We start from the raw sequence: 13,669 nt of genomic DNA, 5'->3' as shown, positions 1-13,669 counted from the left end.
TTATTTATTTATTCATGAGAGACACACAGAGAGAGGCAGAGACACAAGCAGAGGGAGAAGCAGGCTCCCTGTCTTATGTGACATAAGACACATAAGTCCCGATGCAGGACTCGATCCCAGGACCCCAGGATTATGACCTGAGCCGAAGGCAGACCCAGCTCAACCACTGAGCTACCCAGGTGCCTTCATTTTAATTTTTATATGCATTTCCCTGATGATCAATGTTACGTGTTTGTTGGACTTTTTTGCATTATCTTCTTTTGTGAGTGCTCTTTTGTCCGTTTTGAAGGCAGATTGTCTGTGCTTCTGCGGCACATATACTAAAATTGGAAGCATACAGAGATGATTAGCATGGCCCCAGTGCAAGGATGGCGCGCAAATTCATGAAGCGTTCCAAATTAAAAAAAAAAAAAAAGCTTGTTTGCCTTTGTATTGTTGATTTGTAGAAATATAAAAATATATCCCAGATATGGTTCTTTGACAGATATATGTACTGTGAATACGTTTTCCAAGTTTATGGCTTCTTTATTAACTTTATCAATGGTATCTTTTAATGAGAAATTTTCAGTTTTGACAAAGCCCTAAGTTAGACTTTTTTCTTTTCATGTTTAGTGTTTTTCTATGTCCTAAGAAAGTTTTGCTCACTCCAAAGTTGCTCACTCCATATTCTTCTATGGATGCTTCTAGAAGCTTCCTGATTCCAGCTTCTCCTCTGGAGTAAGGTGGGCATCAAGGTTCATTTTTTCCCCACAAATAAATAAATGTTCAATTGCTTCAGTACCATTGTTATATCCCCCCAGTGAATGGACCTGATGCTTTGTTCAAGACAGGCTGATTACATAGGAGGACTTATTTCTGGATATTCTCTTTTGTTTCATTGACTTATTTGTTGATCCCTATGACATAAGACACTTTCTTGGCTACTGTGATTTTAAAATCAATGTTGAAATTAGATAGTGTAAGTTCCTTCCCCACTTTTTTCTTTCTTTCTTTCTTTCTTTCTTTCTTTCTTTCTTTCTTTCTTTCTTTCTTCTCTTTCTTTCTTATTTCTTTCTTTTCTTCTTTCTTCTTTTTTTTTGAGATTGTTTGGGTATACTAGATCTTCTGCATTTTCATCTAATTTCAGGATCATCTTGTCAATTTCTTCAAAATGCCTTGCTGATATTTTTATTGAGATTGCACTGAATAGTTGGATTTGAGGAGAATATCCACAATCATGGGATGTCTTTCTATTTATGCAGGGCTTCTTTAATTTCTCTCAGCAATGTTTTGATAATTGTGGTATCTTGCATATTTTTAAAAATATTTTATTTTTAGGTAATCTCTACACTCAAGTTGGGGCTTGAGCTCACAACCCTGAGATCAAGAGTTGCATGCTCTATGGACTGAGCCAGCCAGGTGCTCCATCTTGCACATCTTTCATAAGTTTTCTTTTTTTTTAAGATTTTATTTATTTATTTATGTGAGAGAGAGAGAGAGAGAGAGAGAGAGAGAGAGAGAGAGAGAGAGAGAGAGAGAGAAACACAGGCAGAGGGAGAAGCAGGCTCCATGCGGGGAGCCTGATGTGGGACTCGATCCCAGGACCCCAGGATCATGCCCTGGGCTGAAGGTGGCGCTAAACCGCTGAGCCACCCAGGCTGCCCTATTAGCTTTATAGGTACTTATTTTGTGCTGGTCTCAGCTTATTAATAACCAATGCTGTGGCTGGACCAACCCTTGTGGTTATTATGATTGCAAGATGCCCTTCACCAATAATCATCAGGAAACTCTGAAAAAATAACTTTATTACTTACAGGACATGAGAATTCCATGGCACACCTGCAGCCACACAGGGAGATTGTGGGTAAAGAGAGCACGGGCCTGTGGTTCTATTTTGGGGGAGGTAAAGAATGGGGACCTCAGGTTTCAAGGGCTCACTCTTTCTTGGTGAATTTAAAACATGAGAGCAGAATTTAAATCGTGAGAAGGGAAAAAAGAAGTGGCCCCCATGGCCAGTTATGGAAATCAACCAAGATCTCTAAAGCAAAGGAAGGATTGGAAGGCAGAGGTGTGGGGGGCACCGGCTGGCATTGTGTTTATTTTAAAAGCCATCTTTTTTTTTTTTAAAGATTTTATTTATCTATTAGAGAGAGAGAGAGAGATTGAGTGAGTACAAGCAGGGGGAGGAGCACAGGGAGAGGGAGAAGCAGGCTCCTTACTTTTTTTTTTTTTTTCCGTGTTGCAGGCTCCTTACTGAGCAGGGAGCCCAACACAGGGCTCCATCCCAGGACCCTGGGATCATGATCCAAGCCAAAGGCAGATGCTTAACTGACTGAGCTGCCCAGGTGCCTCCAAGGAGCCATCTGGGGGGCTCGATCTCATGATCCTGAGATCATGACTTGACCTGAAATCAAGAGTTGGATGCTCAATCGACTGAGCCGCTCAGTGTCCCTACTTTTATGTTTTTTTCATTGCTATTATAAATAGTATTATTTAAAAACACTCTTTTCCAATTTTTCACTGGTACTGTACAGAAATACAATCCATTTTTGTTTATTGTGTCCTGGGAACTTGCAAAATTCATTTATTAGTTCCAGTGGTTTGCGTGTGTGTATTCCATAGAGTGTTTCCTATTTCAACTATTTATTGAAGATATGGGTTTTTTTGAAGATATAAAAATTTTAAAAATTTTTAATTTTTTAAAAAAGATTTTATTTATTCATGGAGGACACACAGAGAAAGGCAGAGATATAGGTAGACGGAGAAGCAGGCTCCTTGCAGGGAGCCCAATGCGGGGACTCAATCCCAGGACCCTGGGATCACACCCTAAGCCAAAGGCAGATGCTCAACTCAGGCATCCCTCTTTTTTTTTAAAGCTTAAAAAACCCTACTTCTATGGCAAGAAATTTCAAATATACAAAAGGGAATAGATATAATAAAAAACATACATTTCCATCCCATCCCTCTTCCCAGAGAAGGGATCTAGTTGTGGGGCTGAGGGCACTGCTAAGAGAACAAGAAGATGAGGGTTAACAAATTTTTTTTTTCAAAAGTAAAACACTTTAAGGAAGAAAAAAAAAAAGCCTAATAAGCAACTCAGTGCAATCGGCTGAAGCACTTTAAAACCAGTAAGTATCTGTGACAGCAAGGAAAACATGACCATGAAACGTTTCACTATGGACATACAAAAAAAAAACCCTGAATATATTAAGTGTATACAACCTGATGAATTTGGAGACAGATATACTTATTTTAATTAAAAATGTGAATGCCACCAAGTATGTCTGTGAGCACCTACGGGGTGTTGCGTCCACTGCCCAGTCATTGCCGGGGACAGCCGGGGAGAGATTTGCATCTCTGTCCCAGAGTATTTTGCATCTCTGGGATCTTCTGTGGGGAAGCAGGTCCTAGATGCCCCTTGAGGACATCCACTGGTGTGACCAATGTCTCACAGCCATCAAGGAGGCGCGAGAAGATGTGAGCAGGTGCCTGAGAAGGTTTTTTTTTTTTTTTTTTTTAACCATCATCTGCCAATATGTCCTGTGTCCCCTTCAGCTCTCCTCTGACCTGGCTGAGATTCTGCAGATGCTGACCTGGCCCAACAAGGTGGAGGCAGGTGGTAAGTCAGGTCAAGGCCAAGGAAACCGGCTGCGGGGGAGGGGAGACCAGAGAAAGAGGGCAGGGAAAACATGGGTGTATGCAGGGCGGGGAAGTGGGGGGGAGAGAAGAGCTGTGGGGTTGGGGGCCTGTCTGGTGACGGAAGAATAAGACCCCCCCATTTCCTAGGCTCTTCCTGTAAGGCTCTGTGCTGAGCGTATAAATGGCACATTCCATACGACTCACACCCATGCACGTGGAGAGGTGTGGTTGTTACCCAAAGTCTCATGGATGTCCAGCTGTCCGCATGTCCTATTCCAAATAGTCCAAGAAGCAGACGGGCTTGGCACAATTTGCTAGTGCAGAAGGTTGAGAGCTACCCTCTCCAGCCTGGTGCTTGCTTGCTCAGCTCGGGTGCTTGCTGTCTTCTTGGAAAGGTGCTCGAACGCTCTGATACTTGGTGTGACCTTCTGTAGGCAAGGGATTAAGCTGCCTGCCTTAAAGGACCTTTTTGTAAGAATATTAGAGCATATAGGACAGCTGCTGTCACATGGGAAGTGACCCATGGTGGGGGAGGGGGGCTGCATGTTCTGGTTTTGAGAGCAAGAAACTCCAGTCCCTCAGTTTCTCCTTCTTTCTGCCCCCCTCCCCTCTACCCCTATGTCTCCCCACCCTTCAGTCTCCTTCTGGGGCCTTGTGTGTTTTTCTGTGTACATTCCTACCATGGGCTCTGATAAGCAGGTGGGGTTTCATTATATCCTGTCAGTTGTGACCCTTCCCCCCCCAGTCTGTCACATGTCCCTCCAAATCCCTGCTAATTCTCCCTATATTTTGCTGAGGCTGGCCTGGCCTAAGAGGATTGAAGCATTTGCTAAGTAGGAACAGGACAGGTCAGAAAACTGGCTGTGGGGAGGCCCAGGGGCCAGGATGGCTGAGAAACTGCGGACAATGGGAACAAAAGGGAGTATGAAATTGATAAAGATATAAAGACCATGGACCCCAAATATAGACTTTGTAGATACTGACACATGCATGAAAGAACCCTTGACTTATGACAAATCACCAGTGTCTTCATCAACTGACAGGTGGAAATCCCAGAGGGGAAGGGAAAAAATCCCTGAACCCCTATACCTCACACCATACAGAATCAATTCTAGATGTATTAGAGACCTACTAAACATAAAACTATAAAGATTTTACTTTTTTAAAAAGATTTTTATTCATGAGAGATACAGAGAGGCAGAGACAGGCAGAGGGAGAAGCAGGCTCCTTGTGGGGAGCCCCACGTGGGACTCCATCCCAGGACCCCCGGGATCATGACCCGAGCTGACGGCAGATGCCCAACCACTGAGTCACCGAGGGACCCTTCATTTTTCATTTTTATTAATAATTTTAGTTTGCTTTACAGCATATCAGTGTGCCAGTGATAGTAAGGAATCAAGAAAATAGTCCCTAACAACAGATAATGAGAAGCACTGAAATACAGTAAAATAGCAGAAATTTTATTTATGAAAAAAATACAAATACGAAAACTATTTACAATACATTATCAAGAAAGATATAAGGATAAATGGATTAAAGAAAGAAAAATGGGACGCCTGGCTGGCTCTGTGGGTAAAGCTTAGGACTCTTGATCTTAGGATCTCTGGGTCCTGAGTTCAAGCCCCACATTGGGTGTAAAACTTAAAAAAAAAAAACGGGTTAAAAAAAGACACACCGTGACTATTCCTAATAATTGACTAACGTGTGAGAGGGCATACATTCTTGATCAGTAATGAATATTAAAACCACAGTGAAACCTCAAGTCTCAAGTCAGCAGACTGACTGGCAAGCATTAAAAGGTCTCACACCCCAAGTGTTCCCGAGGGCGCCAACTAGAGCGCTGGGCGAACCATGTGGGTCAAGGCGCATAGAAAGCTCTCGGAGCATCTGTGAAGCAAAGAGGCAGCGCCCTGGGATCCCACGTAAGTGCTCATGTGCGCCCTAAATAATGCTGCGGGGGACACTCACAGCAGCATGACATGTGGTGGCCACACAGCGGACATGAGATGCCACCTCCCCAAGAAGGGATGAACGGTGTGTTCCCGCTGCAGATTACCTGACCTTGACCGCTGCCCTCACCCACATAGGACCAACTGCAGGCCCATCAGACCCCAGTCCCCTCTGACGCCACAGGAACCGCAGGACTGTGGGGAAGTTTCCCTTATAAGTCCAGTAATCTCTTAAGGTCCAAGTCACTGTCATCAGCAGGGTCATCTCCCTCTTGATATCCGGACATCGAGGGGAAAGAGGGTCCCTCCAAGGGGTCTTGGGGCGAGAGGAGCTCTGTGAAATCGGGGGCCAGCATGGGGTCAGGCAGGAAGTCCGAGGCAGAGGAGCCCTGAGGCCTGACCAGGGCCGGGGCTGAGACAGGGGCCTGGGCAGCGGGGACATACCCCTGGGAGCCCTGCTCTGGGTCGCACCAGGTGCGGAGGAGGCTGTAGATGCTGGGCTCTGCTGCAGGGAAGACCCCCATGGGGCTGTGGCGACTCTGGCCACAGTGGCCTGGGCCCCCTGGGAACATGGGGTGCCCAGGGACAAGGACTGGGGCGGGGTCAGGGATGAGGGCAGGAGCAGGTTCAGGGGCAGGAATAGGGAATGGAAGAAGGACAGGGGCAGGGATGGAATCAGGGGCGACAGCTCCTCGGCCCATGGGCACAGCGCGGCCTCCCCGACCTCGTCCATTAGGCAGTCCCTGCAGCCTCGAGTGCTTGGCCCTGCAGTTCTTGAACCACACCTGGAGGGAGGGACAGAGGGGACAAGGAGAGCTTTAGAAGGGCTTGCCTCTGGCCCAGGTGCGGGGCTGCTCCTGGGAGAACAGTGGGCCTCCTACCCTCCCTATGGCCCAGGCCCAGTTCCAGGCCCCTGGGGTGCCGGGTGCAGGAGGCCGCAGGGGAGGGTGCAGAGGCAGGAGGGGCAGGGCTTGGACACCGCGGAGCCCAGGGGCCAGGAAGGGGCCTCCCCCAGAGGGTCCCCCACCTTCAGAAGCCCTGAGTTCTGGTGCCTGGTGACCCAGCAGGGTTTCAGACTGGGCAGGATGGTGTTGGCTGGTTTGTACAGCACCGGGGTTGGGGTGACCTCGGGGTCCAGCCCTGGGTCTACACGGGGGGCCCCTTGCTAGCTGTGGGCAGCACTGGGACCTCTGGCCTCAGTCTGCTCAGCTGGAGCCTGGGAGGGCGGGGAGGTGGCCCAGGAGCCCAGCCCCCAGTGAGTGCCACCTTCCCCGTGGATCTTGGGAAGACTGGGGACATGGAGGGGGTGCCGGGGGACCTGGAGTCATACCTGCACTTGGTGCTCCTCCAGACGGAGCCTGGCCGCCAGGTCCAAGCGTTCCTGGTAGCTAGGGTACTGGTTCGTCATGAAATGTCTCTTCAGTTCCTGCAGCTGTTCTTTGAGGTACACGGTGCGCTTCTTCCGGGACTTTGGGACCCTTTGGGTTGATGGGGGGCCTGACCAAAGGAAACAGGGTCAGATGAGCCACAGACACAGTCCCCAGCCTGCCAAAGCCCTCCCCCTGCCTGGGCCTCAGTGTGCACATCCTTGGAATGGGCCTGGTAACAGCTCCTGCCTTGTTCCCCCAGGGCCCAGCGGCCCAGGAAGGCAGGCACGGTGGGCTCCAGGGGCCCAGCCAGGCTGGGGTCTCCAGCGGGCTCCCACCTCATCTGGCCCCCCAGCCTCTCCCTTCAGGGGCAGAAGCCACCCTGACACTTGAAGGGGGCGACTGTGCACCAGGCCCTCTGCTCAGCCGACCCCAAGCCCAATAATTTAATCCCACATCCCAGCTCCACCAAGTCCCCACAACGCAGGGTGGGATGCCCCCTCTGAACGCCCAGAAGGCCTGCCCAGCCCCAGCCCTAGCCCGCCAACCCGCCCCCGGCCCAGGCGCACCCGAGGGAGAGCCTGGCTCCTGCATCGTCTCCGCAGCTCTGCTGTCTGCTCGTGAGGCGCTGCCCCAGGACCCGGGCTTAAATCCCACCCCCAAGCTGTGCCCACCCAGACACACCCAAGGGTCCCGGGACCCTCCCTCTCTCACCCACCCTCAGCCCCGCCCCCGGAGGAGTCACAGTGAGTGATTAATCCTTTCCCCCTTGAGCTGGGGGTGGGGTGGGGGTGGGGGGCTGGGACCTGGGGGCAGGACAGCCTTGGCCCCGCCCTCAGGGGGCTCTAGCCCCGGGGAACCCCACGGTGCACATCGTGCGGTGGGGGGGCGGGTCCCCATCCCAGGAAAGGGCCCCTGGGGTCACCCCATCCCTTCCCAGTCCTGGGACCCCCAGTCCCTCACTTCCAGGTCCAGCCTCCATCCTCTCCCGCCTGGTAGGTCCAGGGGCCTCTCCCCTTGCCCCCAACACCGCTCTCACCTTCTGGTCCCTTCTCTACGTGGCCCCCACGTCCACGCTGGCCCCCAGGGTGCCTTGAGGTCCCTGAGTTCCTGTGGGATGAAGGCCGACGGGGGTGCAGGGGGACGGCCACCCCTGGCTCTTGGTGAATGAGTGAGGGGGGGCTGCTCTGTGCGTGGGTCGCAGGAGCCTGGGCCCCCGGGAACCAGCCCCTGGAGCTACCCGCACCCACATGTAGACCTCAGACGGGGCTCCTCGCGGCGCAGGGCCCTCCCGGGACTCCCGGCTTCCAAGGCCCAGGCCCCGGGGACCGCCTTTATTTTCACCAACGCTGGCGAACAGCAGAGGTGATGGAACAGCACGAGGCAAAGCAAAGGGGACTTGGTGTTCGAGGTTTGTCTTGCTCCTTGAACTGCCTGGGGCCTCAGGTGGCTCTACCATGACCGGACATTTGCGCTCCTTCCTTGCTGCTCTTTTTCTTTCTTTCTTTCTTTCTTTCTTTCTTTCTTTCTTTCTTTCTTTCTTTCTTTCTTTCTTTCTTTCTTTCTTTCTTTCTTTCTTTCTTCTTTCTTTCTTTCTCTTTCTTTTTTTAAATTCAAGTAGTTAACATATAACATGCTCCTTCCTTTCTGGCAAGATTTTGCCTTAATTTATTCTTTTTCCTCCTTTTATGGGCAGGTGGGAACAGTAGAGTTGCCAAGTCAATGGCTCTGCTGTCAACAAGGGAGCATCTAGCAATTTCCTTGGTCCAGAAGATGTGACCGGAGGCCACCTTCTCTTTCATTTCTAAAAGAAATGAGATGCACTGTTCTGTTGAGGAGATTGGCACAGATTGAGAAGAAGATTCTCACCTGAGTCAGCAGGTGGACCTGTAAGAGCACTCCGACCTGTCTTTAGGGGTAACTTGCTTCAAGCTTCTTGCTTGCTGACCTAAACCCCATATTTTTTCCAAGTCCAAGTCCCAAGTCCCCTACTTCTCCTTGAGATCCTGCAGACCCCTGGCTTTGAGATACAATGGACCAGGCTTTCCAGAAGGGGAGGCACCGCTCTCCTCAATGATGGGTTCCTGGTGCAAGGAAGGCTCTGCATGCAGCTTGTTGGGCTGCTGGACTAGCCTTTAGTGGGAGACACCTGGGGGCCTTGATCATTGACCAATTGCTGGGGGAATCTGGAAGCCTAGTACCTGCTTCTCCTGCACAGTTTCCCTGCCTTCCCCTTTAAGCCCTCCGGCTCCTCCTGAATGGAAGGGAAGATTCTTTGAGACTTTAGTTTACCATCTTCCCCATTGCCAGCTTCCTTAATAAGGCAACCTTTTGGGGTGCCTGGGTGGCTCAGTTGGTTAAGCGTCTGCCTTCAGCTCAGGTCATGATCCCAGGGTCCTGAGGTCGAGCTCCACATTGGGCTCCCTGCTTAGTGGGGAGGTGCTCCTGGGAGCCCTGCTCATGTGCTCTCTCTCTCTCTCTCTCTCTCTCAAATAAATAAATAAAATCTTCAATAATAATAAGGCAACCTTTCCTTTCCCACCAATGCTTGTGTCTTGAGATTGGCTTTCTGGGTAGCAAGCAGCCGAACCTGAGTTCAGAATTGGTCCTCTGTCCCATAACAAGGGGATGGGGAGTCTGACTTTCTCATGCTTTTGGAGTGTAGGTTGTTTTTTGGGACAGACTTGGTGATAGCTGTCAATATTCTTCAGCTGAGCACCATCAGGAGGACACTGGGAGTTGAGCAAATGTGGATTTATCATCTCACTGTAGGGAGTGGGGCACACACCCAGGTCACCAAGGAGCATCTCCGTAAGACGGTGTTTGGAAGGACCAATATGCAACATGGGCTTGTGTTTTATTTGGGGAGAAGTTTCAAAGAAAGTGATTTTTATGTGCAAAAGAATTGATATCGGGGACTCAAGCAGATAGTTGTACACCCATAAGCTGAGAGACATAAAATAGATTCCAGGTTACCGTGGGTGGTGAGATGGGGGGGGTGTGGGGAGTCAGTGTTTAATGGGAACACAGTTTCGGTTCAGGATGATGGAAAAAGCCCAGGAGATGGATGGTGGTGCTGGTTGTACAACATGGTGGATGTACTTAACACCACTGACTAGTGCGTTTAAAAATGGGAAAAAGAATACATTTTGGGTTTTGTAGATTTTATCACAATTTTTTAAAAAATATTTTACTTATTCTATTTTAGACAAAGACCAAGATGGGGAAGTGGGCAGAGGGAGACAATCTTAAGCAGACTCCGTGCTGAGCACACAGTCTGATGGGGGGCTCGATCCCATTATTGGCAAACGCATCCTCCCCAGGCAGGCTTGGTTTTCCCCATCTGTGCAATGGGATTATCTCAGGGTCTGCTGACATCTGCTCCGGAGAGAACCTGTCACGGCAGCTGGGAGAACCCACCTTGGGCCCCATAGCTTTGTTCCCCAGGGCAAAGCCACCGGTTGTCTGCCTGGGCTCTACCCTGTAGCACAGATCACACGGTGTAACTGTCTGGAGAACCAGCTTCCCTCCCTAGCACCTCCCCAAAGTGATTTTCAAAATCTGTGCGCATCAGAATCCCCTAGAGGGCTTGTTAAAACCCAGACTACCGTGCCTCCCCCGGATCCCACCCCCCTCAGCTTCAGATTCAATGGTCTGGGGGCAGGTCCCCAAATTAGCATTTCAGGCAAGTTCCCAAATGATGGCTGATGCATCTGGTCTGAATTAGGGATGAATCAGGGACTGTACTTTGAGAACCACCTCTGTAAGGTGCTTGCCTCCCTCACTCACTTAGGTCCCTACCCCTGGCCTTGGTCCTAGAGCTTAGCTTCTTTTAGGGGCAAGAAGAGGCCAGCCAGGCAGAAAGGGGAGGATGGAGAGGTGAGCCCGGGCAGGATCCTGTCCGGCCTTGGAGGAGCTCTGAGGTAAGATAGGATAGGCGGATATGAGCAACAAAGGCAAACGGAAAATATATATAAAAGAGAGAGAAATTCAAACACATTTTTTTCTTCTTTTTTTTTTTTTCAGATTTTATTTATTTATTCATGAGACACACAGGGAGAGGCAGGCTCCCTCCAGGGAACCTGATGTAGGACTCAATCCCAGGACCCGGGGGTCATGACCTGAGCCAAAGGCAGATGCTCAGCCACTGAGCCACCCAGGCATTCCTCAAATGCATTTTTCTTCTATGCCAGGCACTATTCTAAGTGCTTAATAATCATTAACTGGGGTCTCAGCTGGCCGCATCCCCAGCCTTCAGATCTCCCTCTGCCCTCCGGGTTGGGTGGACAGGACAAAATCCTCCATCCCTCGTGGCCCCTTCTGCATAAATTCTCTGTACTTTCGTGTCTTCCAGAATCTTCCCTCCTGCCCCCAAATGACCCAGCTTCCAAATTCCAATACAGTTTTTAAGATTCTGTGTCCTCCTGTCCATCCATCTGTCCACACATCTTTCCATCATTTCCCCCTTCTACCTAGCTATATCCCCCACTGGTTCTGAGAATAGAGGTTTCTTGAACCAGACTTGGTGAACAAAACAGAGAGGCCAGGAGGTATGGACGCTTGGCAAGAGGACACGGGCACAGGTTTGCCCACAGCTGGGAGTGAGAGGGAACAAGAGGCAAAGCTGAGGGCAAAGCTCAGGCTGACACCCCGCAACCCCACCCCCGACTTCCAGGTGGGATCTGTGTGATATTCCTCAGGCACTCTTGGCTGCCCAAAAACTAAGGGAAAGGAAAAACAAATGTGTTTTTAAAAGATTTTATTTATTTATTTGAGAGAGAGAGAGAGAGAGAGAGGGACAGAGACAATGAGCAGGGAGGAGAGGGAGAAGGAGACTTTCCACTAAGTAGGGAGCCGGACGCAGGACTCCAGTACCCTGGGATCATGACCTGAACTGAAGGCAGACACTTAACCAACTGAGCCACCCAGGCACCCTCCCACCCCCACCCCCACCCCCCAAAAAACCACCAAACTTCTTATAGAGATCACAGTCCAAGACAGGAGTCTCCAACAGTTTACAAATATCTTAGTGATTTACAAGAAGAAAGCATTCTTAATGGGTCTCTGGAAGTCAGGTTATTGATAGGACATATAGACTCCATTTCCTGGAGCCCTGACATCACCAATGCCCCCGCTCCATAGTGACATGGAAAACACAGGCAAGGGGATCCCCAGGTGGCTCAGTGGTTTAGCGCCTGCCTTTGACCCAGAGTGTGATCCTGGAGTCCCTGGATCGAGTCCTATGTCAGCCTCCCTGCATGGAGCCTGCTTCTCCCTTTGCCTGTGTCTCTGCCTCTCTCTCTCTGTCTAATAAATAAATAAAATCAAAATAAAAAAAAAAACAAGAAAAGATAACACAGGCAAAAGGAAATGCAGGTAAAATGAAATGTCCTTCAAACCTGCAGCCATTGAGAGCATGACCTTCCTCCAGGAAACTCCCAACTGTCTTAACGTTAATGCTTTACTGGAGGGAAAAATAACCTTAGCTGGACAATGACTGAGCCAGCTGGGTGCCCCTGGATTATTCCTCTTATTTGGATTTTTATTTGGATTTTTACTTCTTGCTCATGCTTGCTCTGGTAAGGTCTGTCTAGCTGGGAGTTTGTCATCCAAATCTCCAAATTTCTGGGCATACGATTGTTCGCAATGTCCTCCTATGATCATTGATACGTTAATGCAGCATTTTTTTGTAATGCCCTCCGTCGTGTTCTTTCTTGATGTTAGTAATGTCTTTTCCTCTTGTTTGTGTTTTGGGAGCTACCGATTTTCATAGCATTTCACAAAACTGTTCATGTCTGTGTTTTTTAAAAATTTTACACTTTTTATTTGATTAGTTTCTGGTCTCATCTCTATTTCTTCCCTCTTTTCTAACATCTTGAGATGACGTTTTGGCTTTCGTCTTATCTGGATCTGATATATCATTTAAGGCTATGGACAAACCAAGTGGGAATTAGGAGATCACGAAGCAAATGTATGCCAACAAATCGGACAATGGAGTATAAAATTTCCTTGAGAAATACAACTTTCTGGGCACTTGGTGGCTCAGTGGTTGAGCGTCTGCCTTTGGCTCAGGGCGTGATCCTGGGTCCTGGGATCAAGTACCACATCAGGCTCCCCGTAGGGAGCCTGCTTCTCCCTCTGCCTAGGTCTCTGCCTCTCCCTCTCTGTCTCTGATGAATAAACAAAAAAAAAATCTTAAAGACAAAAGAAATACAACTTTCTGAAATTGACCCGAGAAGAGATCTTAAACCAGGAACAACGATATATCTGTTAAATAAATTAAACATGTAATTAACCTTCCTACAAAATCCAGGCCCATATGCTGCTCTGGAGAATTCTATCTGCTGCTTAAGGATGAAAGCACACCTTGCACAAAGTCCCCTCCTGGCATCTGTCTTGGCTTTTCTTTCCCTACCTAATCCCCTCTGCTGCACTTTCTGTGCTCCCCTCCCAGAGCACATGTCTCTCTCTGTTGTCACCCCCTCTTGCCGCCTCCCATCCCCTCCATACTCTGAGGGGCTGAAAGCACCAACCCTGGGTCACACTGGCACGTTGCATGGCCCCAGCCTTCCCATCCTCGCCTCCCAGCATCTGCTCCATCTTTACCCTGAGAAGCAACTGGAAAGCTAGGAGTGGTTCCCATTTGCCTTGGGAAGGTTCCTTAGCCCCTCCTGATCCCTAAAATAGGGCAATTAGGGGATGGTGCCCACCACATGAGGCTGTAATGAAGGTTTG

General features: G+C 49.3%; 1 non-coding gene across 1 annotated transcript; it reads left to right on the top strand.

The window, feature by feature from the left end:
• The first annotated feature begins 300 nt into the window (after positions 1–300).
• On the top strand, positions 301–403 carry LOC129501147 (U6 spliceosomal RNA). The gene has a single exon (XR_008662687.1). It is a non-coding gene; the product is annotated as a U6 spliceosomal RNA (small nuclear RNA).
• Positions 404–13,669: the final 13,266 nt, after the last annotated feature.

This window comes from Nyctereutes procyonoides, unplaced genomic scaffold (assembly GCF_905146905.1).
Source record: "Nyctereutes procyonoides isolate TBG_1078 unplaced genomic scaffold, NYPRO_anot_genome, whole genome shotgun sequence".
Taxonomy (NCBI): Eukaryota; Metazoa; Chordata; class Mammalia; order Carnivora; family Canidae; genus Nyctereutes; species Nyctereutes procyonoides.
This window is presented reverse-complemented; position numbering and strand designations above follow the sequence as displayed.